We start from the raw sequence: 24,204 nt of genomic DNA on the forward strand, positions 1-24,204 counted from the left end.
CTGGGAAATGTGGGCGGGGAGCGGCACGAACCATGCGGCCGCGCTCGCCGTCATCAGAAAAGGGCCTGCGAGAAACTCTGTGATCGAGGTGACCTTGGGGAAGGTGGGTCTGCACGGAGCCACTGTTGTTCCGTGCCAGCTGCAGCGCTGGTTGCCCTGCCCTGGGCTGCTCTGAGCCCCACAACGCTAGCATTATTATCTTGAAACATTGCTGGCTTTAGTTAATGGTTGTGTACAGAGCTCCCGATGTAACTGGTACCACAGCCAGGAAAATATCTCTCCATCATTCTCTTACTTGACCTCTGCTAGCACACAGTCCTTGTCGGGAATGGTCTGAAGAGTCTCCCTGGCAAGAAGCAGTTGTCCCAGGTTCATGGTTGTTGAATTGGCCCCTAAAAGGCAATGAATCTTAGACCAAGAAGTTGCCCTGTTGATGTTTCTGAGACCAGAGTGTCCCCTGGTACTCCTGGGAGAGCATGTTGCCTCTCAGTCCTGCAGGGTCATAGAACTGACACAGCTTCTCCACTGCTTTTCCAGTGAGGTGGATAGCAAAACAAAACCAAACCAAACAGAATAATGTTTACAGATAGCTGGGTTTTCAGGTGCCAGCCTGAGCTTTCAGTAAAGGAATCTTACTGAAAATGTTATTGACAGCTGTTTTGGGAAAGAGAGAAACTGAAGGAAGCTGATGCCTCATGAAAGCATCCGTCCCTGTTTCATTTATCTCCATAATAATCACTCGTATTTCCATAGTGACATCCATCTGTGGCTCTCAAGTTACTGATCAAATAGTAATGAAATACGTGCTTGCAGCTTCCATTGCAGGAATGGGGCCATAAACTTAACTGTATACTAACTGAGCCAACAACTCAAGACCCTCACCTGTCTAGATGAATCATAACAGTAAAGGTAGTCTTTGAGACAGAGGGATGTAGGCTGATGTTTACAGGAAGCAGGAAGCTGACAAATAGTTCAAGTAGTATATGCTTTTTTGTACAAGTATTAAATAAGGGAGTGATTTGCTTCTTAGATTTAAATCAGCTCTCTCCTCTCCTTCCATTATTGTCTGCTAACTTTGAATATTGTACTAGAGCATGAGTGCTGAATATCTACTCCTTCTACATGGTGGAATAAATTCAAAGAGATTATACTCCAGATATTTCTGTTATTTGTGCAATTTACTACAGAACTGTAACTGCATGTAACTGTAAGGGCCCAGCTAACTTTGTTTGCATCATAGTATTTAAAATGTAACTCGCTCCAAAGCAAAACAGCTGATAATTTTGAACAGGCAAAGGGTGGCTGGAGGTTATGGACTTTCTTTTTTGGCAGTTCTAAATAATTTTGGTTGATGAAGACAGCCTTATTTTATTTATGTGATGGAGATGTGGAATAGCCTAAATACTAACTGTGGTCTTCATGGAAGGACTTCATGGATGGTGGAAAACCAAATGCAGACATTTCATGGGTAGGAAAGCTCTTCAGATTGTGTAGTGGTAGACTGATCTGAACAGGTATTTTACATATAAAGGGGGAGACTTTGAAATATTACAAAAGTAAATATTGAAAAAAAACCCCAGAGTGTAGTTAAGCATTGTGGCTCTGCAACTGCAGTAAAGAGAGCAGGAATTCTGTTTCAGCAGTTTTCACTGCAAATGAATGCATCATTAGTAGTATATTAAAGAAGTCTCCTTCCAGCTCTTTAACCTAATTCCATCTGTCACTTCTCTGTAGTATAGATTGGATTTAAGCTCACTCAGCTCTTGCTGTGGCAAAATCCTCATCTTAGAATCCAAGTTTTATGGAGACAGGAGATGCTTTGGGCAGCCTAAATTTATGGACAGGCAAGTTAAGGGAGGGAAAAGAGCACTTCTTGAATCAGGAGCTGGTGTCTTTTAAAATGTTTCTTTCATTGCTCCTTTTTCTTGGATGTGGTTCACTACAGCATACTTCTATTTTTTATGTATATTTTTCCCTGGCACCCATTGTTTTTCTTCATTTTAGGAAAAGTCCTCTTTGATATCCTTTGTTTCTTAAGTAAATTATCTTGTCCTCTTTTTATGATGGGCAGGTGGTTTTGTTTTCAGTAGCTGGTTATTGTTGGACCCATTTCAGTTCAAGGAAAGAGACTGATGACTGGTTTTATTTCCTATTGCAGCATCACATGATGCTTTTGAAGAGTTGCATTTTTCTTGAGGAGAATTTTGCTTTAGCAGGGATGATGTCTGAATATAATTCTTAGTTAATTGCATCCCTTAATACCATTTGCAGAATTAAAGCTGCCAATTTTCTTATATGAGAATCAAGAAAATGGTCTTGAGCTATGCTAATAATCTGTGCTGTTAAATGAATTTTATGTTTCAAGGTTGGTATGATTACAGAAATGTAATTAACTTTTGATTTTTATTAAAAAAGGGTTAGGTCATAGCCATAAATCATTGATAGAGAATATGGTCAGTTTCTCTTTGTGTTTGTGTAATATGTATATTGGCATAATGTTTGCACCAAAGAGCAGGTTAGATAGGAAAATAGTAGGACATCATTGACCAAGTGTTTTATGTGTCAAATAAAAATGAGAAACTGGCTGCATCTCACATAGGCATCTCAGTCCAAACCTACATTCCTTGACTTGCATGTATTTGTGAGCTGTTGGGCCAACTTTTGTCATTTTATTGTGAATCTTGGAACATTTGAAGAAAAGTTTGCAGTATTCAAACAAAAGTAACTGCCTTGTAGGAGTAAGGAGATAATATTCCATGATTTAAGGAGTAGAGGATGTTGGACTAACTGACTGCAGAACTCTGTTTGGCTTTCCAATCTATCATATATTTCCAATATTTTTTATAGCTCTTGGTCTTATGGTCAAGCTATCAAAATAATGCTAATTTCTTATTGAAGAGCAAAGGGCAACCTAACTAGGTTATGATGGCTGACAAACTAGCAAGTTTCAGTTTGCTTTTATCTTTGCAAGCTTAAGATTTTAAATTTATAATATTTGTGTTGGGGAGGGGGAGGAGAGATTCATCATCAGCAGCTGCTTCTTTTGTCGATTTTAGTTTTAGTTTATGCAGTTCCTTTATTTGTGTGTCTTCAAGGTCAAGCTTCTAGTTATGTGCTAATATTTTTTTTATTTTTGGTGCTTTTTTTATATCGTGATGCTTTCCCGTCTCATGACACTTATAGTATTATGTAATTAGAGGTGTGCATGAAGAGCATTTGCTGATAAAGAATGAGTAAGTGTTTCCAAAAGGATATTAACTAGGGCACTGAACTGGGGCACTTATGAAAGTTCCCAAAAATGAAGGAGGAAAAGGATGGAGTCTTAGCACAATAAACTCTTTTCATTTATGACTGTAAGCATTAAGATCATAAGAAATGGAATTATTGTTATTTCATAAAATCAGGAAGCACTAGAGAACAAATTTAAACCCTTTTTTAAAAAAGCTGCTGTTACATTTTCTTTCAACTTGGTGTCATGGTTATTGAATGTGAAGTATTTAATGCATTTCAGTTCCACTAAACAAGAAGGCAGTGCTCTGAATAATAGTATAAAATTGGCTAATAACATTAAACTATAGAAAACTTGTACTGTTAAGTCAGCTATCAACAAACTGCAGGATGCCCAAACATTGTAGAGGTTGGAGTATTTGAGAATAGGTGGATTTGACATTCTTTGCACATGATTACTATGAAAGATAAACACAAAATCAAATTCCACATGAAACAATCAAAGCATAAAGTTCTGCAGACTGGAGTTGTCAAAATGTGCAAGACTGTATAAACAGGGTTTGCTTTCTTTCAGTATGAACATTTGTACCCCCCAAAAGAACACTTTCCAGTTGTTTTGACAGCAAGCTTGGTAGTTATTTCCCTTTTATCTCTCTTCAAGGTTTTCCAGTGGAAGACTCAGCTGTATGTGATGATCAAGGTGCTGTGAGGACATTCAGAAAGCATGTTACACAGAAGACAGCTCAGAACAACTATATTTCACAGCTTTAAAAAATATATTTCTTAAAGTTCTGGTCCTGTAGAGGAGCTCATCTTCCAACACCTGCTAGCAAGTCACTGCTGCAGCTTCAGGCATGACCATTGTGTAGTGCCCTTCCATCATGTGGCCTGTGTTAGCAAATTGTTGGCAGCACTCCCAAGTTTGGCACCTAAGAATAGCACATATAACAAAGAGTTGTAATGGTGTTCAAAACCTGTTTGGCATCAAAGAACTTGAGTCATTTGCTGTCGCTTGCAGTGGGGGTGATGACAATGCAATGATGTATGTTGCCTTCTGAGTGCTTTGCAGTTTTGCTAATAGAAATTAGTAAAATCAGTCACAAAACAGCAGTACATCATCCCAAAAGAATTTTTTTTTTTTCACAGAAATCAATTAATTAGAGTTTTAGCATTCATGCTGGATGCTCAACACTTAGATACTCCTGCAGTCTATGGTAGAAGCAAAAAAGAGACAAAGAGAGATGAAATCTCAGTTTGTGTCTTGTATTAGTTTCAAACTCATAGTGTCATCTTCAGATTTGTACCTCTTAGTGCTTGTTCTCTGAAACCAAGAAATACCAAGAACAAATATGTATTTCAAAATACCAAAAACGTGAAAAAAACAAACCGAAAACAATTTACTAGTTCTGTGCTGACAAAAATGGCAAAAGCATACATGAAAAATGCATATTTGATTTTTAAAAACATAAACAGTTCCTATTGCAATGTATTTTATTGTTACTGCAGATAGAGAAATGCACTCACATTTTCAGCATATGCTTTTGAAATCCATTATATCAGAGTGGTTTTATTGAATGCTGGAAATAAAATGCTTTGTGGCATTCTTTTCAAATATCTGGGATAATGCTAAAAATATTTAGTGGTGAAGGTTAGAATTTTTGAAGTGACACAAGACTGTACTCAAACTACCAGCTATAACAACTTGGCTTCTGAGAGACATAGCTACTTTTCTCTGCTGGCCTTATTGAGAGATTGAAATTTGAAACCTTAAAATGTAGGATGTTTCAACAGTTTGCCATGCTGTTGAATTAAAATGCCATAGGAGTTGTGATTACTAAACTGAGCTCCTGTAGTTTGCATTCTTAATATGGTCCTCAGGGCAGGTTCACAAAAGAAAGAAAAAGAGAACAACTTAATGATGCAAATCAGGTCCCCATAGTAATGCAGGTTTCTGATTTCTTAACAACTGGAATTTTATGTGCAAAATTCCTTGACAATTTTGCCTTTTCTGGGTATACTTTCCACTGAAAGAACATTTTCGAGATTTTTAACTCCTTTTGCAAGGTAATCTGGGGACAGACTTGGGTCTGAATCTGGGTACTGCACCTTGTTTTCTCAGGAGTCCCTCCTGCTGATAAGAGAAATGAAAATTGGTGAGATATAAACAGCAAACTGGAATTGAAGACTGGTTTCAAAGGCAGAAAAAAGTGTGCCTAGAACAGAGACTCAAGCTAGCTGAGCAGGCAGTTGCATCAGAGAACAGAATAGACTATGGAGTGAAATTGGTACTGGAAACCAAAGGCAACGGACTTACCATCCTGTTACCAGCCCCTTTATAGGATGTACATCTTTATAATCATTTGTACATAATATTAAACTAAGGGATTCCTTTCTGTGCTGAGGAACTTGTAAGATCTCTACTTACTGTATCATACAGGGATCTTAACTCCCTGTCTTCCACACTAGGTAGCATCTTTCGCTTCTCACCAACACTACAAAAGGCAAATCAGGGGACTCAGTAGCCCATGATTAGAAACTACAACATCAAGGAGTGAAAAAAGCTTGTGTATTTTTTGACCTCTGGGTTGTATATTTAAGGAAAATAGGTAGAAAAGAATATGCCATAATAGCCTGTATTTACAAAGCATGAAGTATACTTTGTATTTGTGAAGAATAAGTAAAATAGAGATCCTGTTTTCTTGTTCATGTGCAGATGTAATTATGTTGGGTAGAGGCATAAGGTAGTTTTTTGTTTTCATGTTTTTCTGATGTAGTTATCCAAAAAGAGATGTTTTGATGTAGTTATGCTGAATATGGGGGTGCATTATTTCAGTTTAGCTTATTTCCTCATTCATACAGAACAACACTATAGCATTATGAGCATCAGTCATGGCCTGTGGTCTGTTTCAATTTTAGCTATATTAGAATAATGAAAGGGGTTTATAAGCAAAGCTAATGAATGTAAGGACCAGGGTCACATGAGGCAGAAATCCAGAAAAGACATTTGTAACTGACACCTAAAAGTACTGTGGTGTTTTCTCTCAGTCACTTAGTATGACTTGTTGCTTGATTGGCATTTCCTCTGTTTCTGTGAGTCCAGGTCCACACTTGAGCTCCATTCCTCTGGTGCAGTTCCACTAGGTTGAAAGGGGCTATTCATGGTGTGCACGCAATAATGGCTGAAGAGACTCCTTCTCAAGACTCAACTGGTGTTTTGGATCACTTTCTTTGACCTGCCTGATTAGGTTAAATGGAAATTATTTCTTGTAATGATTGCCAAAATTATTTCCTTGTTTCCAAATAAATGCTTTAATGTACCCATCTTCTCTGCCCTTCTCAACTTTGTTGAGATTTATCCTTCTGCCCATTTATTAGAATAAAAAAACTCAAGGTAAAGTTGCAAGTTACTGTTCTGCTCTGCTCATCCTATTGGCATACTGGGTTTTCTCCACTAAAAGTGGAAACTGTCAGAGAAATGCTCACTTGTAGGACAGCTTTTATATGGCACAGATGATGCTCCTCCATAGTAACCAGTATTTATGTTTTGCCCTGCTATTTTTGTATTTAGAGTTACAAATGTTTACATTCTTTATCCTTCTGTTTTTTAATTCTGCCTTTCAGGTGTCATTATTAGGGTGCAGAAAAATTGTAGCCTTAGAAGAATGACAAATGTAGATGGTAAAAACAGTAGAAGGGAGACAGACATTAACATAAGGAAACAGTTTGAGGAATTTCACAGGGGCTTATATCTTCAAGCTAGCAGAAGGGGAATGACGTATTATATTTCAGTCAGAGTGAGTTTTAGTTGTCTTCAGATTTGTAAAAATTTTGTTGTTGTTTTTGAGAAAGGAATATAGAGAGTGTTGGCCTTTGCTTTTGATTTCTGTATGCTAATTGTTTGCCATAGCAAGGTTTTTGTTGTTGAAATATAGTTGTGTTGTAATAGGATACAAAAGCCTGTCCTTTCCACAATTAAAATAGATTCTTCTTCTGAATGGAATAGCATAGAGAGGTCTTAATGAAACAAGATGTTTTTGCTTAACTAGGTAATGAACTTGCACTTCTGGATCTACCTTAGCATTGCTGAAATATTGTATACATAAAATCGTATTGTTCTCAATGCAAATATATTTTAGCTATGAGGCCTTGAACTTTTTTTCTTGTATCTATTTTCTGAAAAATTGGCAAAGTTGTTGTAGTTCACATATCCAAGCTTACTTTGAAAATATTTTACTTAAATTGCTAGGTTCATTGCACTGAATGATATGTTTTATTGAGGATCCAGGATATGTTTTTAATAAGGTAGTTAAAAATTTTTTCCTTACTATTTTTTTTTATTTCCCCCATTTACCAGTTTTTTCCCCAGATATATTAAAACAACAATCTTTTTTATGCAGGACTATAGTCTTGAGATACCTAAATTAGTCACTTCAATTAGGATCTCTAATGTCTGTGTTACTGGGTCCTGGGCAGGTAGGTTGTTATCTCCTAATAACTGAAGCTTAAATCCTACTTTTAAATCAATTCTCTCTACTAACTAACATGCACTGGATGAAACCAGAAGTTATAACTGCATGCTGAACAGCCTGTTTTGTAAGTACTTTGAACAGCAGTTATAGTTCAGAGAATAAGCAGAGAATCTTGCGTTCTGATGTAGTCTCAGGGAAGCATATACTTGCTTATTACAGCAGCTGAATATATATAAGTGAGTAGATAGTTTTCTAGTAGAAATAGCTGTCTGTATATATACAAATACACAAGGTGATACAAAAATAAGAAATATGCAACATGGTGCATACTAGGAGGTGCAGTGAGGAAATGAAGAAAGCACTGGAGGAGACAGTGAGGGTATATTGCTTTGATGTTTTGGGAAGTTCTAGTGTTGCAGCATGGCATTTACAGCCTATATTAATCTGGTGTGAATACCATATATACGTATGTATGTATTTTCCTTATGATCCTTTTGCCCCTTCAGAGCAGTTCTATGACCAGGTGCATAGAAGGAGTAGTGGATACTGATGGATAAAAAAAGGAGTGTTTCATACAAAGAGGACAGTGTGAAAGAAAGCATGGGACTGGAGGGGAACCTGCATGGTGGCAGTACAGGAGTGTGAGGAGATGTAGAATTTGGACCCACTGTGAAAACAACTGGATCGGATGGTTGGTGAAGACTTCACTTTTGTTACTTTTGCTTGGCCTATGAACTGTCAGAACAAAGCAGGTAATTCTTTATTCAGCATTTAATAGTAAATGTAGCCCCCTAAAGAATGAAGGACTTCTGTAATCAAGGAAGGTTTTATTCATCCAGCCAAGGCAGAGCTGATTCTGTTTTCCTGTGCCAAATGGCTGAGGTTGTTTGTTTCACAGCTATTTGCGCTGATCCAAGGGGGAGTTTGAACTGTTTGGTCAATCCCTGCTGCATTCATTAACTTAGTGTGATTGGGTTTTTTACCCCATTGAGAAGGGAATGGTTTTTGTGTTCCTAAAAGATTGGACCCGAATTATTTAACCAAGCCCTACTGAGTGCAGAACCTTTTGTATTTGGTTGAACTTGTACTCCCAGGCTCATTTTCATCTGCTCCTGTGCCCTTGACAGAGAGAATTCCTGTTCATTTCTTTGTTTGGTAGAATTGTTTATCTGGGCCCTAGTGAGGATAGAAAAGGGCTGCATACTTTCTGCTGTCTATTTCTGCTGCAAACACAAGAGACTATTGCTTATCGTAAAGAGAGAAGAGCCTATCCAAGATGTTTTTGATTATACTTTTTCCCTTCAGAGAACTGGTAATTTCCTGTCTTCAGGGTGTTGCACTGATTCTTCAGCAGTGAGAAGACAAGGTCTTGAAGGTAAAGGAAGAAGGAAGGGTAAAAGCTGTCAGGCTGCTAGGCTTTAATTCTCAGGCAGTCCAACAATGCACTGACTCATTTTCTGCCCTGCTTTTGAGGAAAGCCATAGCAGCATGAGCTGCCTAAAAAAACCCACTGTGCCTCAAAGTGGAGGATATGCACAGTGCTGTTGAAACACTGGATTTAATTACAATCCTAAAACGCAGCAGCGTAAGTATTAAAGTAGATTGAGCAGTTCTGTTCTGGACATTGGGCTGACTTTTGAGAGATTTGTGTTACTGCTAGGGTTGCCATCTTTAAATTGACCTCGTGCACAAAATAGCTGCTGTAGAGCTATAGTGAAACTGTACATTGATCTGCATCTTTTACCTTTGGCAACTGAAAGTGTTGTATTTGTCTCAAATAGACATATCCAGGGTGGCCAATGAGTTCAGAGGGTGAGGAAGACAAGTGAGCTGTAAGGTAAAGGTGCTGCTGTTGCAGTATTCAGGCCTGCTGGGAGTTGCATAAAATGTATCTGTCTCCCAAGGAGCCTCAATTGGCAGGATTTGTATGGATTTCTGCCCATAAAAATAAACCTGCTTTACCCTTGTAGGCACCACAGCCAAGAGTTGATCCCTCTGGGATGAAAGCTGCCAGTGCAGCTGACCCTCTAGGCAAAGTAGAAAGACATTATACTACACCCTTTAATCACTATGGGTTATCTCTCCTCCTTGTCTTTAAACAAAATTACTTCATCGATTGCTGAATATTTTTATCACTATGTTTATATGTTGAAGTAGTATATACCCAAGTACAACTGTCACTATAACCTACTCCTACACTTATTGCTTACTTGTTTTTAATACCTCTCTTAATCATGGTCCAAAGCAAGATGAAAACCTGAGTCTACCTCCAACAAATTAACACATATTTAGCAATTTATATATCTGTACATAAATCATAAACTTTCAAGGTAGAGAACATTTTCTTACAGGTGGGAAACATAGATTTTGCTTAACATAATAATTGTGCAATGACAAAGATTGACTAAGTTAAAGGTACGAGTTACAGGCTTTCACAAGATGTATACCATTAAAAATTAAGATGCCAGTAAAGGCAGTAGTACCACTGCATTGAAACTTGTTTTGCTTTTCACTTGTATTTTGCAATGTCCTCATAGCATCCTCTCCCCTCTGAAGAACAACCCTTTAGTTTCTAATACTCAGTAAGTCTCATGTACACACTCAGTTTTACTGAATAAGGATCACATACATTATCTGATCTGACTACAAAATGATATTTTTCCACTCTAAAAAATGCATTTTTCCACAAGTACTTTATGAAAGACAAAGAAACAGATGCAGTGTATGTATACAATCTGAGTAAAACACCAATATTAGTCATTTATTAGCAACTTGAACATATTTGATCTTCATGAACTACTGTAGTGTTTTAAAAACTTAAGAATGTTAATGGCCAAGTTATACTAATTTCTTTAAGGAATTAAGTGATATTCAAGTAATCACAGCTAAACTCTGCCCTCATAGAGTAGCCTTAAAAATTACTTTTAAGGTATTGCTTGACTTTGGGTGTGATTACATGTATATTCTTATAGATACATTTAAATACAAGATAGTGACAACAACTGAAGGGATATCAAGGAGCCAGGGAAGCCTGAAGTATCAGTTTTGTGGTGAACAAGTCATTTATGGAGTAGTTTTTCCTTACCTTGGACTTTGTATGCTGGCATGTTTTTCAGTTGCTAGAGCTGTTAGAGCAAGGAGGGTGAGGCCACCAGCCTTTGAAGTTGGGAGAGTAGGGAGGAAGAGTGGAGGGAGGGCAGTGAGGGTTCCGTGGAGCAGGCTGAAGTGGTGTCTGCCATTGGAGAGGACTCGCAGACTAAGGAACTGGTGGGGGTGCATGTGTTTTCATTACAATACCATTGCAAAAGTGTTAATGCACAGCTAGTGAGAAAGAAACTTGGTAATTCTCTTTAACTTGTGTGTTTGCTACTTGTGCACAGGAGCTTTTTAAACCCCTCAGTGCATCTGGCTCATTCAGAAGGGTGGCAAACGAGAGGAGAGACTTACTGCTGTTTTGGAGACCAGCAGGAAAATCCGTGTTTCACATTGTCCAGGTACAGCAGGTCTGGTCCTGCTGTTCTCCATTCATAGTTCCTTATGGTTTCTCCATTACTCCTTACTATCCCTTGAGTCTAACCACTGAAAAAGAATGCTTACACAGAAACAGACAAGAAACAGCCCAAAGGCTTTCCTGTTGGGCAACGTGATGTGCAACATACCTGTCAGATTTGCATTTCCTTCATACCTAACACACTCAAACTTGTGCACTGTCACACCCTATGGCATGTCTTATTACTCAAGCTCTTGTGTCTCTGCAGTTATCTAAGCCAACAGAACTTCAGATCTGCATGATAATACTTTTCAAATAATTCACAGTTTTAAAATAATCTCTTTTTTTTTTTTTTTTCCTCTGCAAATGGATCTGCTATAGAAATCTTGAGCTTATTCAAAAAGACTTGGCAGTATCTTGGGCAAACAGTTACTCTTTTGGTAGGTTTTGAACAGTCCCTGATGCATATTCAGTATCTACATCATCAGAGACAACCCTAGATATTTTATTGCCTGAAAAAAAAATATTGTGCTGCCTCTATTCCACATTTGGAAGCAATGGTATTTTATACCAGGTACTTTTATAGAATTGTAGAATACCATATGCTCAGATATTGTGAAATACAGTTGCACAAAATTCCAGAAAATTATGAGAGAAGTATTTATGCCTCATAAAGATTATTGTCTTATTAGCAATTTAATCAGTACAGTCACAAATTGGCTCTAAAAATGCTGCCTCCCCAATTCTACAGCTCTGGGCAACTGTCCAGCCTTTACATAAGGTAAGCTGCCCTCTTTGTTGTTCTGTAAGGCATTGAACCTTGTTTCAAGTTTTAATTGGATAATTTAGGCAGTAACTTAGTGGAGTAAATTGTGAATAAAAACTGCATATATGAAATTTGTCACTTGGTCAAACAAGATAGAAATTTGCTTTCTTATGCTTTTGTTGCATTAGACCTGAATTTCAAAAAGGTAGTTTTAGTTGTCTATGATATGTACATAAAGCATGAGATGTTTTATCTGCTCTTTCTATAAGTTTTCCTCTATGCAGCCATGATATACACCAAAATGTTTGTGATGCAACATTCTTGAGTTGCACATTTTACAAACACAGTGACAAAATATGGGTATTGCAGCACATGCTTTTCAGAGAGTCATTACTCAGCTAGACCGAATGTATTTTTCTCAGCAATAAAAAGGGGATTGCAAAATTTCTGATTTCAACATTATTCTGTTAAGCTATGGATCTGTTTCAAGGAAGATGTAAAGAACATTTTTAGAATCCAGAACTTATATTTTTCCCTTTCTTATTTTGTAAGAGCTAAATAAGCTAACGGGATAACCCATGTGTTACCTACCCCAAAACACAATTTAAAAGCATTGAACTGGAAGAGGGAACTAGGTGATTATTTTCAGTCCAGTGCAATATGAAGTAAGTGTATGATGAACAAGAGGGCTGGGTTCATCCAAATACAGGGTCAGTAGCATATGTATTTATAACTGAGCAAATTATCTAGATGTGCATTATATAATCGAGAGATTAAAGCACTTTTAGGTCACGTATCGTTTCGTTGTAACTGAGGCACTTGTAGTTCACTTATCATTTCATTATAGCTTAGATGTCTAAAACAGGTCAGTGAGATGCCCCAGAACTTAATTTCTGTCCATTGACTATAGGTGGAACCTAGGTATCCAGGTCAGATGCAGATGTCAGCACTGTCAGTGTCAAAATCTGGTTGTGATGAATCCCTCCCTTAAATCAGAAAAAGTCACAAATTGTGTGTGCCTAAGCCAAAGAATGTCCTGCAGAGATGTATTGTAGGCTTAAATCTTCTCTAAAATGTGAAAAGCTATATACTAATAGGAGAAGCAGGAGTAAGGGATATTGCCACTCAGTATTTGAAGTCTTGCAGGAGTTTAGGCCAAAAGAAAATACTAAAATTCACACCAATAGAAAAGAGTTTGTGACCAAACGTCCATTATCAGAACGAATCACTATATAGCTTTAGATACTATTGCCACTGTTAATGTAGAGCATTCTTTCAAGAAGACCAACATCCTTGGATTGTGAGTGAAGGAAAAATTGTGCTGCAATATTAACAGTATCACTTGACTATGTGCAAAAGTGATTTTGTCTTTTAAAGGATCTATTAATAAACAGACATTGTACTGAAACACATTGGTGGGTAGCAAACCTGAGCTGAAGTTCAGATCGGCATCCAGACTAAATGGTTATAAATGAGCTTACTTCAGTTTTAACAGTTTAATCTCATGATTGCAAAAGAAAATCTCAGTCTCCTTCTGGTGTCTGGCTCTCTTCTAGGGTGAAATGGTTACACTTAATATGTGCCTATGTGTGAGTGGGTAGCAAGGTGCAGTAAACTGGCTACCTCTAGGCACCTTTCTCAGAGGAGCTCTTGAGTAGCTGGATTCATATTATATGTAAAACTCCACTGCCATTATTATTCATAAAATGCACTGCCAGATTAGTCTCATATGGTGAGTTGAGTAATAGCTCTCTTGGTATCGATACCTTTTTATAGACAATGGTCCAAGACAGTATTAAATTTTATTTTTGTCAAATTCAAGCTGACAGTGAACTGCAGGCCATCTGCCTGCCACTGGTGTGCCCTCTGTCAATTAGCTCTGTCACTCAGAAGCACACTTAAGCATTCGTTCTGACCTTCTACCTCCTGCTCAGTTCCCTGAATTTAGCTCAGCCTTGGTGTAGGCACAGATTTTAGCCCTTCTCATTGATCTCTGAAGTGGGTGGACAAAAGGCAGTGATGGTCCCCCACTGTGCTGCCAAGTAGGTGATGTGCTGAGCTGTCCTTGCTCATGTGGACCATGTGGTCAGCATCCCGAGAGGACAGCTGTGGGCTGACCATCTAGGACATTGCAGTGTTACCTATTAATAATCTCTCTGTCTGTGGCTGTTTCTCACAAATGCAGAAATTTTGAGGCCAGAGATGATTTTCTCCTCCCTTGCCTGGGGCAGGATGGGGATCCTCTGGAAGGAAGGGCTGCCACTGAAGGGCACAGTGGGGGGAGCAGCTTTGCTGACACAAGTAAGAGGCTGTACTCAGGACTAAACACAAGTTGTCTAGCAGAGGGTGTCCAGCAATAACAATACCTCTCTTCCTACTACTCTCCAATAATAGGAAATGTGGTATTGTTGTCACCATAGGGTCTCCGTCAGAGTCCAGCAACCCATTTTTAGTTTCTTTGTTGTCCTCTTTTTATGTGCTCGTGTCAGCACACACATTCCCTTCCTGCCCTTGTCATCAGTGCTAAGATGAACAGCTCTTGCAGGTAGTCCTCCCTGCAGTTTGGCATTAGAGGCCAACCTATCACTGTCATGCATTATCTCCAGTATATTTCATCCTTCCTGTGGGAACTGTTTCAGATTCAAATTAAAGTTTTAGACAGTACAGAGAGCAACTAAATGATGTACTTTCTCATTATTAGCCTGGTCTTTTTCTTTAAGCAACTCTCCTATTGGGTGAGTTCTAGATCGTGTCTCACTTTTCATGAGCTTGTCACATATCTTAGAAATGCAGGTTGTCATCAGTGTCGTCATTTTCAGATAAATCAAGAAATTCATTACTAGAATTGCTTCTTTCACTGTGAACAGGTGGGCAGTGAAAGTAACAGCAGTTTGCTCATAAAACCTGTCCCAGAGACTGCCTAAAATTCCCAAACAAAGCACTTCTAAGAGATTTGAGGCTTTAATACCAGTTAGGCAGTGAATATCTAGGACAAGAACAAAGCTGCTTTTTTTTTTTCCAGCCTGAGTCATCAGAATTTTTTTCCTCTGGCCTTGCAGTTTCATCCCTTCCAGCATTTCTTGGGTCAAGGCAAGTATGGTGTGTGAGGCTGATGAAAAATAACAGTTGTGAGGACACATACATACACCATTTTGTTTGCTTTTCCAACAAAAGAGTTAGGGTCATTATTGCAATTAAAAAGGAAAGGCTTTTGATGTGAACATGGAAAAACATTTTACTCAGAATTCTTGAGTGAAGGCATGATCTGGTCTAAGGTACAACCTGCCTTCTGTGTATGCATTTATTTTATCATCAGTTTTTCAGATGATTCACTTGTTTTTTCTATACAACAATGGTGAGTTTTGTAAAGTTTAAGAAATAACAGAAAATAATTTTTTTGGAGCTCTGCAGAAAATTCTACATTATCTTCAGCAAAAAACAGCTTTTTGAATAGTGTAGTGGCTAGCATTGCTTATTAATGCAAAGTTTCTAATTACTCAATAAAGCCCTAATGCAGTATTTTATACTATGGCTATTAATGGAGCAGTCTAAAATAGTCTAAGTTAATTGCATGTTTACTGTTAATTGTTGGACAATTTTGTTCAAATGAGAATAAAATTGGACTTTTGCAATGTTAGCTGCATTGACTGCCTCTAATTTTGATTTTAAGCTTTTACTGATGATCTTTAGAGCATTTTTATTACATTTTTAATTTGTTGAGCAAAATGATGCTATGCTGATCTTAACTTACTGTATGTCTTAAAAGTCAGGTTCACAAGCAGCATCACCATACATGCTGGACTCCTGTAGCAGTAGGCACAGACTATGCTCAAATGTCTCCAGATATTAGCATTCATTTTAAAGGCTATAGCATCAAATACACTTTTGAACGTGCACCGAGGATGATAAGGAAAAATCCTGCACATCAGACAAAGAAGCTGTGAAAGAAAACCTAAACAGATGATGTAATCTTCACAAACCAAGGATGCACTTATGTGGGATTGTGTTCTGAATGTTGAGCTTCACCATAACCTCAGTAATTTGAGATGCTTGTTGGTTTAGCAATTGGTCACACAAAATAAACCATCCAAACATCATGTGTGATCATTGGCCAATCAGGTCTCCAAAGAGTCTTTAAATGTTCAAACTGAACAAAGGCTCTGTATCTATCAAGTTCTGATTATTGTCTTGGACAGCAGCTCTTTGCCAGGTAATGTGCTGTTTTTCTATATCCTTTTAACTTTATTTAGTGGCAAAAGGTACTTTCAGATTACTGTGGTAATCCATGCAAAACTAATTGACTAATTAAATTCAAGACAATTCAATGCACCAGTGCATGTTGCACAATATTTGCTGTTGGCTTTTTAATGATTATCTAACATGTATTGACAAAAGAGTGTGAAGCACTTTAAAGAAGAAATATTCTTATACTCTGTCTACTCCTAAGAATTTTAACAAGGATTAATGACTGAATGGTGACAATTCCCAGTCTTGCCAGGCTTTATAGATTTGATGGACATTTTTTGTTCAGATATGTTGCCAACATTTCTGAGAAAATAAAGACTTCAAAGATGAGTCTTCTAAAGAGGAACTTTAAAGAAAGGGAAGCATCAGTGTAGCTCAGGTCAGATAGGAAGAATTAATCCCATGTGTTTTGAAGTAACACATAATTTATAAATGCAACATCAGTTTTACTTCTAAGACAAATCTTCATGGTAAACATCTTATTTTCATAAGGATTTGGGAGGGTAGCAATAACATAATCCCCTGCATGAAAACCAAACAATGGAGTGAAGGCTATTCAGCCTTGCTGATCACTTACACAGACAGTTCTGCAGCACCAGAGTATTTTATCATAAAGGATGAGGGGTTGCTTTGAAGCGAACATTGTGAGGTTGTATTTTACTGATGCAAGTAACTGTTTTAGTCTGCAACCTCAGAATTCAATGTCCTATGCCTTGTTTCAGCTGTAGGCACTTAAAAATTGTTAGATTCCTTAGAAGCAAGTGAAAAACTAATTTCCAATTCTGTTTTTTTTCATATATAACCCCTCTAAAATCTCCAGCCAACCTAAATAGTTTTGCCAATAGTTAGTTCACTAGCAGTCTTACAATAACCGGATTATGCATAATTTTGGAGAAGAGTTTGCTGAGGTTTTTTTCTGGAGATAATGTGATGATTTTTGGTGCTGTTTTTGTCATCCCTGTTATCAAAGTTTAAAGCCTCAAGGTCTGATTCTTTGTTTACTGAGCTCAAAACTGAGTGCAAAGTTGTCTTTGATTTCACCAGAGTAGGCTGATGGCTTAGTGTTGGCTGTCATCTTCACAACTCTTCTGACGTCAGAAGCACTGTAGGGACACAGTAAGGCTGTGGACTTAAGTGGGTCAAACTAAAAAATAAGAAGACAATACTTCTCAATGGTGACAGTTTTCACACTTATTTCCAATGGATATTTTATACCTTTATATTTTTTCATTTGTATTTGCTCATATGATTATCAATAAATCTACATGAACTATTGTTCATAAATTGTTTCTAAAAATAAAATATTGGGGAACTCAAAAAATAAGTAATATTTTGTTTTTCACCAGTGTCTCAGACCTCAGTGTATATTCACAAAGTCCCACTCTCATGTAGAACTGATGTATTGTAACTCTCCAACACCAAAAACATTCACTTGCCTGCTAGAAAAACAGGAGATAACAGAAAGGTGCACCTACATGGTAATGGTAGAGAGGTCCCCAAGTCCTTACCTAAAGGAGTCATGTTTGAACAAATGATTTTTTGTGATGCTGCATGCAACCTTAGTGAGGTTCCAGTATGAGGAAAGTTCCTTTTGCTTTGACTTACCTCCTAAAAATCTGGGGTTTTTTCTGATTGTCACACAGAATTGATATAGCAGTACAACTCCCTATCCCCTGAAACAGCTAGAAGAAGGAAAGAAATTGCAGGGGGTGGTGGGGAGGGTGTGTTGGGAGTGTGGAACCCAAAGCAGCCCATTTCTTCTCCCCAAAGTCACAGGGAAAGGAAGAGATGTGCTTGACTCACATGAAAGAAGTAAGCAGGAGAGTGAAAGATGTATAGTTACAGACATTATAAAACAATCACTGCATGATGTTTAAACATTGCTTTATGGTGTTTCCATTGAGATATTCCATTAGTATGTGATGATACTGAATCATGGTTATACTTCACTGAGACCTCTTGCCATGACTGCATACTTTTCTGATTTTTTTACACCTTTGGAAACGAGAGGGAAAGTTTTTAAAGAGCATAACCAGAATAGAAGCCACAAAATTGTAATGCTGCTTAGAAATGGGCAAGCTTTTCAACACAGTTTTATTTTGTTTTGTCAATATTATTTTACTCAAGTTAGAAATGCAGCTTTAGATATAGTCTTGTGGAGAATGTGAAAGAATGCCTTTAAACAGTGTCCCTGGGTAGTTCATATGTGTTGACAAAAGTGGGTTTTTTTTTTGTAATGCCTTTTTTCCACTTCCATAAGCATAGCTTGTCTACAGCAACTAATTTGAGAAATAATGCTTTCAGTTAGAGAGAGGGATTGAAACAAGAAAAGTGCTTCTTTGCTGGTAAAGATCTCAACATCTGTACAGCATCTCTGTTCAGCTGGCAGTGTTTCTCCCAGATCTAACTCCTGCATGCTCAGATGGTAAGTTTTTACAGCAGGGAGAAGTGCCATCTGGTGATTCAAAACAATACAAGACTGATGGAATCAATTTCTTGTAGATGACAAATGGAAGTGGTCATCAACCTCAAATAAAATTACCATATGTGATGTCTGGTCCTGAATAGCCTGAAAACTGACAAAACACTCAACTATGTCCATCGTCAGATTTCCATTTAAAATTCTATTTTGTTTTACTGCAGCAAATTAATATATGTTTAGTGACAGTAGATCATAATTAATGCATTTCAGTTATCACAAAAATGTCAGTGTATATGATATCTGCTGATATAGAATCTCTATGCCATATATACACCCATAATATGAATTATAAAAACTTATGTATATTGTCTTCGGCCTTTTATGTTAGATTTTGAGCTCTGATACACGATTTATCATTTACATGACTATTATAGCAGATGTGTGTAAAGCAGTAAAATAATATCTGATGTATGAAGAAACTGGAAAAAATAATAGTTTAGAACAATAATTCTAACTGATTTAATACTAAGTTAAAAAAATTGACATTTGATAAGCTGATGATACACTGTAGGCCTCAAATTTAAGAACAGACCATGAAAAAGGAAAAGGCTGCAGCAGAAGAGAAAACATTAAACCAGCAATATTTTATTCAGCAAGTTCAACTCCTTTTTCTGAGTAGAATTGTATCATATTAATGTTCTGGTTTGTGGTGAAGATGAATTAGTAGCTAAGAGAGTAGGATAAACTCAATTCTAGCTCACTGCATTTGTTTAAAGGCTTACATTTGAAAAACTTTAGTCTGAATATTAATTTTGTTTGTATGAGTACTCAGAGTATCGAGTTGCTTTTTTTGTAGAGCATATTATGCAAAGTTACGGGTCTTTTTCATCAAGACCCTCTCTAAGAGGCTCATCAGAGTGAAATATAATGCTGTAGGGTCTAGTAAGAATATGCACAAGGGCTAAAATGCTGTATGTAAGCATTCACAAGAATTGCTCCTTTTGTTTGAATACTGAACTATTTATTGATAATAAGGAGGAAGCTGTAAAGCACGCATTCCTTTTCTTAGGCAGATTTTCTTTGAAGTCAGGAGGCATTTCAGAAGGGTCAGACTGTATATGTATTTCTCTAAACTGTTCCTTCTGTTTGAAAAGAAAGGAAATACATAATACAAAAATGGCATTTAATGAATAGTCTAATGACCATATCCATTTTTCTAATTTGCAATTTGTATGCTTAAAAAGCATTTACTGCAGGGTTGTGTTTATACATGACTGTTAATATATTATTTTTTTTAACTTGAAAGCCTTTTGAAAAGAGAAATAATGCTAAAGGAAAAAAATGATCCTATTGGACACTTATGTATCTGTGTACAATTGTACAGGTATCTTTTGCATAAAAATTCTAATTATCTGGCAAGTATGGGCTCAAGGTGTCTTGTTGTACGATGTGAAGTTATAACACTTTTTGTATACAATGCCATAGATGATAATGCAAAAAAACCCAACAATATTTCTCAGCCAAGTCTTACTTTGTAATCCTCTTTTACTTGCTTTTCCATTAATTTATATTAGTGCTTTTAATCCTTGGTGTGACTCTAGCATTACAAATGAATACTGTTTTCCATGGTATAGATAGCTTTATCCATAACAGACAGTACCTGTATTGTAAGGAGATGAGATGATAATTCTTTATATTGACACACAATGACTAATTGGGTCAGAGTGAGTTTGTATAGTGGAATGAGCTGCCTACAGTTATGTCCAGACAACTTGATAATGAGAAGTGGCATGAATGTTTCATTTATTGATTTCTTTCCACTCAGAAGGTCAAAATGGACTAGTATATTAATTTCTGTTTCCGTAAGTTTTCAAATTAGTTGTACTTTTTTTTTTGGTTTAAAGTAACATTTAACAGTAACATGAGTAACAGAAGAACCAAATTAAGCTCTTTGTGTCTGTACAAAGTTAAGAGAATGACTAAAATATAAATTCAGTTCATTGTAATTTTCACTAACAAGACTTTAATTTTAATGCAGTTTAACTTTTTTAGAAGTCAATTGATGGTCAAAGCCAATGGTACCGTAGAGTGGAATGAGTGAAAGCAGTTACCTTTGTGGTGACTGGAACTGATGATGACCTTTTTTGCATTTATCATGTCATTAGAAAATCAAAGAATTTTATTCTTCAAGGGCAAAAAATCTTAAGATGACAATGGGTATATGATATTCTGTTCATAAAACCTTTCACCTTATCTTAAACAAAAAAATTATTTTAAGAGCTGACTAATTAATATCCGGCGCAAACAGCAGATCTGAACTATAAGTGACTGAACTGTTTAAGGAGTAGATAGACAAGAAGTTCTTTGAATCCTAGGACTTGACTGTGGCTTAAAGCCAGGCCTCCTTTGGAAGACCAGTGCTGCATTAGAATTAGAATTCCTTCTGAACAGCATGTGCTGCAACAGGAGCTCTACCAACCTGTGAGATGGAACAGCATATTGCCATATGTGTCTGGCCAGCTGTCCTGAGCATCCCTCTCCTTTTCATGAGATCAGCCTGACAGCAGTAGTTATGCTTTCAAGCCATCATGCAACTGAGCTGTAACCATAAATCAGAAGGGGAAGGTGTGCTTTGCAGTCATTTGCCTGTTGAGAATTCAGTGTCTGGGTGTGTTGGGCTTTCTAGCTCTGACCAAGAAAAGTATTTAGCATGTGTTTGTGTCACTGAATCATTGAGGAGTCTTTTCCCAGAGATAAGCATACAGTCCTTGTTAGGACCTGATAATGAGATTGTTTACTGAGCTTTGTTATGGGGAATATTGTTGGAAGAAATGAGTGCTTTCCTGGTAACCACTGGTTTACAATGCTTGGTAGTTAACCAGCTGTTTTATAATTTGATTAAACTTACCCATGTCTTGTGTCAAGAGCACTGTCATCACTGTCTCTAAGGACTTACTCCCACATTTTGGGGTAATACTCTTCCTTTTTCAAAATTGCTAGTTTTGCAATATATTTAGGAAATACTCTGAAAGTGACTGCAATTTGGCAATTGACACAGTATCTTCTGAAATCTAGGCCTTTGAGAGAAGCATAAAACACAAAACACCTTATTAGTGTTTGTTCTGAGAGAAAGGGATGGTGACATGGCTGTTAGGAATACTTGAGAAGTAGGATTTCCAAAGGAAGGTTAGTGTTTTTTGGCTTGTTTTCTTCCCCCTAGGTTTCAGGAAAGGGTCAAAGTTTACATAGGGAAGTAGAATAAATATAATGCACTCTCTGTGAATTTGCCTTAAAACAATGCATCATTAAAGAATCTCCCTTGTAATTTATTTTAGTAGCTCCTCATCCCTTTATTGTTAAAAAATAACACATAGTAGTTACCTACTATCCTCATCTATGTCATCGAGATTTTACTGTGTCACACGCAGAGAGCAGCAGGATTATGTGATTAATGCTATTACATCATCTTTAGATTGTCTGTGAAGAGCCTTCTCATGTATTTCACTTTATTTCAAGTGACTGTCTGTGGTGCCTGTATTAAGTGTTAATTCATTTTTCCATTCTCCCTCATTGCTGTCAGATTTATTAAAGCTGAAGTGCTTGCCCTGGTTGACAGTAAATCTCAGGTATTTGTGAAAGAAGAGTTTGATAGAAACTGATATTGCAAAAAAGGGATACTCATTAGATAACAGTGTTTTTGGCTTGTGTGTTTGCTTTGCAGCCTGCACTTCCTTGGGAATGCAGAGATGGAGACATGCTGGTGCAGCCGGGGTACCCAGGTTTCTGGTGGAAGGGAAGCCCATGGCAGGCTGTACACTGCAGTCAGCACTCCTAGAAGTTAGGAGGTAACTTGCACACATCTATGCTGCTGGCTATCCCTTGCCTGAAGACATCTGAGTTAGGGCACCAGGAGAAGAAAAACTTCATCTAGATTGTAAATGGCAGGTTGATATAACTTCAGCCTGAGGTCATTCTAACTTCAGCTGACAGCTTGATGCTGATGTGCAACTCGAGCAATATGTGCTGAGAGTACATTAGGTGAAGAGAAGAAGGTGGAAAAGCAAAGCTAGATCTATGGGACAAAAAGTCTTTTTGAGCCCCTTAGGATTTGCCCTTTCACATAAAGGGAATGATGTCAACCATGAAGTGAGGTGAAAACTTGAAACTTGCAGTAGAAAGGCAAAATGACGGAGGAGGTATCTGGGATGAAGAGAATGTACATGACATCTCATAAAGAAGGCTTCATGAGAAGCAGGCAAAACCCCCCTTCCTTTTGGTGTTTTCTGAATTAGGACAATAGGATGGGGCTACAAGAAAGAAAATCAGCTCTTTGGAGGCATGGTTAGCTGAACTTAGCTACTCAAATGCAGAAATCTTCCAAGCTGTGAGAGGGAAAGCCATCCCCTTTCTTCCTTTATAGATTTATTACAATCACTGATCTTAAGAGTAGAAGCCAACACTTTGAGAGTTTTTTTTGGATGAGGGCAAAATTACTCCTTCTGCAAATCAGAAGACTAAGCATGCTGTGAGGAGGAAGCAATTTTTCATTTTATGCAGCTTTATCCCCATAAAACAGGCACTTACTAAAAGATATTGAATAAAGAATTAAAGAAAAATGAGAAAGAGAGAAGAAATCTTACCTAATGACAACAAGAAAAATGAGAGAGAAGAAATCTTACCTAATGACAAATGGGGATATCTTAAAAAGTATTTTAACCAAACCTGGCCTTACAAACACTTTAAATCACTAGTCATAAGTAGACCATCACTGTACTAAAATAGAGGTATAATGAAACAACCATTTTAGGTTGTTTGGGCTTTTGGGTGTCTCTTTCTTTATCTTGACTGGCTTGAATTCATTCTTTCTTTCTCGTACGACTTTTTAGAGAACAGGAATTGAGTCACTGCCATATGTAAAATTACTGATATGTCCTCAATTTTAAATTCCAAATGAGTAATTTTTAACTTGTAAATAAGAAAAGAGGTGAATAGGAATGTAATTCCATTGGCTAGGAATTTTTGCTATAGTAATGAACTCTTCACGTATTATTAGGAAACTAATTTGTATCAATCAGTATGAAACATACCATTGGAAAAAACATTAACATTTTCTGCTTAATAGTGCATATCTGACTTATGAGGAAGACTTTCTGTAATGTGTGAAGACATGAAAGAGTTAATTACAGTCTGTAATAAAGCATTGTGGAATTCATGGCACCCTTCATATAAGACACATTGTTTTCTGTCCCTCAGTAAGTATTTTATTTGTTAAAAATGATCCCATGATATTAATTTTTGACTTGGCAAGAGTGATATAGATCAACAGTATGTACTAACATCTGGACACATAGTGCAGCTGAATTAGTCGTGTAATACCAGTAAGAGAAGAAAATGGCATGCAAATAGACACAATTTTAGGCTCAAGGGCCCAGTATTCTTGTGCAATGCTGATTAAACAGACTGACAAAGCAGAAATAGTGTAAATATGGGAAAATGTAATTAGTTCCAAAGTAAAAGTTTCTTTAATTCAAGCAGTAGATACAAACCGAGGAAAATACTGTTAGACCTATGTGCAATCAAATCA

Source organism: Acanthisitta chloris, unplaced genomic scaffold, assembly GCF_000695815.1.
Source record: "Acanthisitta chloris isolate BGI_N310 unplaced genomic scaffold, ASM69581v1 scaffold17810, whole genome shotgun sequence".
Lineage (NCBI taxonomy): Eukaryota > Metazoa > Chordata > Aves > Passeriformes > Acanthisittidae > Acanthisitta > Acanthisitta chloris.